Below are 6,000 nucleotides of genomic sequence, written 5' to 3'. Positions count from 1 at the left end.
TGGGCCTTAGAAAGCATCACTACGAACAAAGCTAGTGGAGGTGATGGAATTCCAGTTGAGCTATTTCAAGTCTTGAAAGATGATGCTGTGAAAGTGCTGCACTCAATATGCCAGCAGATTTGGAAAACTCAGCAGTGGCCACAGGACTGGAAGAGATCAGTCTTCATTCCAATCCCAAAGAAAGGCAATGCCAAAGAATGCTCAAACTACCGCACAATTGCACTCATCTCACACGCTAGTAAAGTCATGCTCAAAATTCTCCAAGCCAGGCTTCAGCAGTATGTAAACTGTGAACTCCCAGATGTTCAAGCAGGTTTTAGAAAAGGCAGAGGCACCAGAGATCAAATTGCCAACATCCACTGGATCATGGAGAAAGCAAGAGAGTTCCAGAAAAACATCTATTTCTGCTTCATTGACTATGCCAAAGCTTCTGACTGTGTGGATCACAATAAACTGTGGAACATTCTGAAAGAGATGGGAATCCCAGACCACCTGACCTGCCTGTTGAGAAACTTGTATGCAGGTCAGGAAGCAACAGTTAGAACTGGACATGGAACAACAGACTGGTTCCAAATAGGAAAAGGTGTACGTCAAGGTTGTATATTGTCACCCTGCTTATTTAACTTATATGCTGAGTACATCATGAGGAACGCTGGGCTGGAAGAAGCACAAGCTGGAATCAAGATTGCCAGGAGAAATATCAATAACCTCAGATATGCAGATGACACTACCCTTATGGCAGAAAGTGAAGAGGAACTCAAAAGCCTCTTGATGAAAGTGAAAGAGGAGAGTGAAAAGGTTGGCTTGAAGCTCAACATTCAGAAAACAAAGATCATGGCATCTGGTCCCATCACTTCATGGGAAATAGATGGAAAAACAGTGGAAACAGTGTCAGACTTTATTTTTTTGGGCTCCAAACTCACTGCAGATGCTGATTGCAGCCATGTAATTAAAAGACGCTTGCTCCTTGGAAGGAAAGTTATGACCAACCTTGATAGTATATTAAAAAACAGAGACATTACTTTGCCAACCAAGGTCCGTCTAGTCAAGGCAGTGGTTTTTCCCGTGGTCATGTATGGATGTGAGAGTTGGACTGTGAAGAAAGCTGATCGCCGAAGAATTGATGCTTTTGAACTGTGGTGTTGAAGAATACTCTTGAGAGTCCCTTGGACTGCAAGGAGATCCAACCAGTCCATTCTAAAGGAGATCAATCCTGGATGTTCATTGGAAGGACTGATGCTAAAGCTGAAACTGCAATACTTTGGCCACCTCATGTGACGAGTTGACTCACTGGAAAAGACTCTGATGCTGGGAAAGGTTGGGGGCGGGAGGAGAAGGGGACGACAGAGAATGAGATGGCTGGATGACATCACCGACTCTGTGGACATGAGTTTGAGTGAACTCCGGGAGTTGGTGATGGACAGGGAGGCCTGGCGTGCTGTGATTCATGGGGTCGCGGAGAGTCAGACACGACTGAGCGACTGAACTGAACTGATAGCTAATTTACTTTATTGTACAACATTGTAAAGCAAGTATACCCCAATTTTTAAAAAAGGAAGAAAAGCAGTCAGAGTTCAATCCTTTCAACCAAAAACTGAGGACCTCTACTCAAATCACTCGCTAGGTACACGGAGAAGGAGTACATAGATGATTAAGACTTGGTGCCCGTCCTTCAGAAGCTCACTGGCTAAAAACAGAGGCTGATACGAGCCCAGATCCTTCCAGTATACCTGTCTACAGCCATGCCATCCAGTATGATAACCACTCACCACGGGTGGCCACAGGGCTCCTGTGATCACCTGTAAATGTAAAATACACGCTAGATTTTGAATATTTAGTATGAAAAATAATGTGAATAATAGCAATAATTTTGACCCTGATTAATATATTGGATTAAATAAATATACTGTTAAAATTAATTTCTCCTATTTCTTTTTTAATGTAACCACTAGAAATCTTAAACTACATATGTGGTTTTCGTTGTGTTTCTGATGGATGGCCCTGCTCTATAGGTTATTGTGGCAGCAAAGTTGGAATATATGAATGTAAGTTGAGTTTTGAAGGATGAATATGAATAAGCCAATCATAGGACCGTGGGAAGGGGACTTTCCTGGTAGTCAAATTTCCACGATCCCAAGGCAGGGGCCTGGGTTTGATCCCTGGTCAGGGAGCTAGACCCCACATGCTGCAAGTCAGAGTTTGCATGCCACAACTAAAAAAAGATCCGCATGCCACAAGGAAGATGGGCAATTCTGCGCACCACAGGTAAGACCTGGCCAAGTCAGGTAAAGAATGTGCTTGGTCGTGTCTGACTCTTTGTGATCCCCATGGACTGTAGCCCGCCAGGCTCTTCTGTCCATGGGATTCTCCAGGCAAGAATACTGGAGTGGGTTGCCATGCCCTCCTCACGGGGATCTTTCCCACCCAGGGATAGAGTCCAAGTCTCCCACTTTGCAGGCAGATTCTTTACCGTCTGAACACCAGGGAAGCCCCAAGTAAAAGAATAATAAGGAAGAAGCATGGGAAGGCATGACTATCTTTGTGGACAAGCTAAAGTTGGATCCCTGTTCCACATCATACACAGAAATTAACTGTAGGTACATTAAGGATTTAAGTGTTTCTGAAAAACAATTTCTGTTTTTGCAGCACCTTTTAAATTAATTTTTATTTATTCAGTTATTTTTGAATAGGTATTTTGTTCATATGTTCAAAACTCAAAACCATCTAAAGAGAATGTCTTCTTTTCACTCTGATCTCCAGTCACCTAAGTCCACACTCCCTGGAGACAGGTAATAATAATCTCTTTTGTATGGATCCTTTCAAAAATAATTTTAATGACTTAAAAAACAAATTCAGGGGCCACAGTTCTTGAGGCACTAGCCTACTGTGTTTCCCCTTGCCCGGCAAAGAAATAAAGCCACTCGTTCTTTCTCTTCCGTTAAAAATAAAGCAAGTACAAACAGAAATACACAACAGGAAAAACATGTAAACATTTTAGAGAAATGTATGGATGGACTTCTTTGTGATCTCTGAATAGGAACGCTCTTTTAGACAAGACACCAACAGAAGCACAGATTGTGAAAGACTGATAAATTTGGCACTAAAATTAGAAACTTGTTCTCATGAACAGGTACCATAACACAAAATGAGAAGACAAGCCTCACACTAAGAGAAAATGCTTGTAACACAGATAACTGACAGAAAAGATTACTAACTGTAACAGAGCAATAATTAAAAACCAATAAAAAAATAAAACAATTCAACAGAAAAACAGGCTCAGGTAGTTCACAGATGAAGACTCCTGAGAGTCCAATAAACTTATGAATAGATGTTTGTTTCACCAGCTAATCAAGGGAATGCAAATTAAAACCATACTTCGATGAGTGTACTTCAGCTCTTCAGATGGGCTAAATTGAAACTTCTGAGAATACCAAGTACTGGTGAGCATGCGGACAGCTAGGATCTCTTGGGCCCTCCCTCACTTCAGTTCAGTTCAGTTCAGTCGCTCAGTCGTGTCTGACTCTTTGCGACCCCATGAATCATAGCACGCCAGGCCTCCCTGTCCATCACCAACTCCCGGAGTTCACTCAAACTCATGTCCATCAAGTCGGTGATGCCATCCAGCTATCTCATCCTCGGTCGTCCCCGTCTCCTCCTGCCCCCAATCCCTCCCAGCATCAGTCTTTTCCAGTGAGTGAACTCATCGCATGAGGTGGCCAAAATATTGGAGTTTCAGCTTTAGCATCAGTCCTTCCAATGAACACCCAGGATTGATCTCCTTTAGAACGGACTGGTTGGATCTCCTTGCGGTCCAAGGGACTCTCAAGAGTCTTTTCTAGCACCACAGTTCAAAATCATCAATTCTTCGGTGATCAGCCTTCTTTACAGTCCACCTCTCACATCCATACATGACCACTGGAAAAACCATAGCTTTGACTAGATGGACCTTTGTTGGCAAAGTAATGTCTCTGCTTTTTAATATGCTATCTAGGTTGGTCATAATCTTCCTTCCAAGGAGTAAGGGTCTTTTAATTTCCTGGCTGCAGTCAGCATCCGCAGTGATTTTGGAGCCCAAAAAAATAAAGTCTGACACTGTCTCCACTGTTTTTCCATTTATTTCCCATGAAGTGATGGGACCAGATGCCATGATCTTTATTTTCTGAATGTTGAGCTTCAAGCCAACCTTTTCACTCTCCTCTTTCACTTTCATCAAGAGGTTCTTTAGTTCTTCTTCTCTTTCTGCCATAAGGGTGGTGTCATCTGCATATCTGAGGTTATTGATATTTCTCCCGGCAATCTTGATTCCAGCTTGTGCTTCTTCCAGCCCAGCGTTCCTCATGATGTACTCTGCATATAAGTTAAATAAGCAGGGTGACAATATACAACCTTGACGTACTCCTTTTCCTATTTGGAACCAGTCTGTTGTTCCATGTCCAGTTCTAACTGTTTCTATGAGAACCTAAATTGATACAACCCCTGTATCAATTGAAGAACAATCTGGCAACAAATGGCAAAGTAGTGCATAACCATATTTAGCATGGGACTTCCCTGGCAGTCCAGGGGCTAAGACTCCACATTTAGTGACCCCGGTTTCAATCCCTGGTCAGGAAACCAGATCCCACATGTCACAACTGAGTTTGTGTGCCACAACTCAAAGACCCTGCGTGCCCCAACTAAGACCTGGCACAGCCAAATAAATATTTTTTTTAAAAAAAGAATTCAATGCAGGGGACACAGGTTCAGTCCCTGGTCGGGGAATTAAGATCCCACATGCTGCAGGGCAGCTGAGCCCACATGCCACAGCAAAGACCAGGTACAGCCAAAATTCTGAAAAAATAATAATAATGACTGTACGTGGCAGCCCTGGCCATGAAAGATAGAAAATGCAAACCCACAACTCATTTATTCTACTTCTAAGTGTTTGAGCCAAAAAGACTGCATATGTGCGCAAGGATAGAACAAGAATGTCACAGCAGCGCTGTATGGGTCGCCCTGCTTTTGCATAATCAATGGACCCCTCTCTGAAGGACCATTCCGCAGCCTTAAAACACCCTCTGTACTCCCTGTTTAAAGGCACTGCCTTTATTGCCACCTCCCTTAAAGCTACTGTCCATTTCTCCATCCTCCCTCCCACCCACACAGGACAGAGCTATTTACCGTTACATCTGCACTGTCTTAGCGCTTTCCTTCCTCAACCTCCGACTTGCTTCTGGGCCCAGCTCTCCTTTGAAACTGCTGTCAAAGGAGCAGACATCTCTGCCCTTGGCAGCAGGCAGCCAACTCTTCCTCCTTCTTGAAACCCTGACTCCCTACATCCTCCCACTTTCCTCCATCTCACAAGCCCCATCTTTTCCATCTCCTTGCTGGCTTGATTCTGGGACCCCCTTTCTCCTCTCTCCATCTCCTCTTAGGTGACATCAGCCAGTTCCATGACTTTCAAAGCATCTGTCTGTCCCCAAATACACACTTCCAGCCTCGACTTTGACATAACCACATGGATGCCCAGCAAGTGAGAGGAGCATATGCTTCATCATGCAAACACTTCTAAGATCAAAAATAGGTGCTGTGAATTAAAGTGGAACCACAGGCGTAACTCGAACTGCCTGAGGCACACTGGGACATAGGGTCGCTCTGTATTAATGTAGCATTTCAGTCATGTTCACAATGGACATCTCCAATCAATCAGATTCCCATCTCAGTAAAACTCATCTTCTCAAGACAAAAATCCGGGGATTTGAATGATGCACCCTACATCTGCGAGTCTCTTCTTTCCCTCATCTCCAGTACAATCTATGCACAAATTCTGTAACATCTACCTGCACAATATGCCTGAAGTCTGATCACTTCCCTGCATTTCCACAGCCAGCACCCTGGGCCAAGCCACCTACAACTCAACTCTTGCCTGCCAACCAGCCTCCCTCCTCCTGCGTTTGTCCCTTGACGTCTGTTCACACGACAGCCAAATGAGCCTTCCAGAGCTTACTTCAGACCGTGGCGCCC

The sequence above is a fragment of the Moschus berezovskii genome, chromosome 20 (genome assembly GCF_049115385.1).
Source record: "Moschus berezovskii isolate FMDL1 chromosome 20, NW_MosBer_1.0, whole genome shotgun sequence".
NCBI classification, from domain to species: domain Eukaryota; kingdom Metazoa; phylum Chordata; class Mammalia; order Artiodactyla; family Moschidae; genus Moschus; species Moschus berezovskii.
This window is presented reverse-complemented; position numbering follows the sequence as displayed.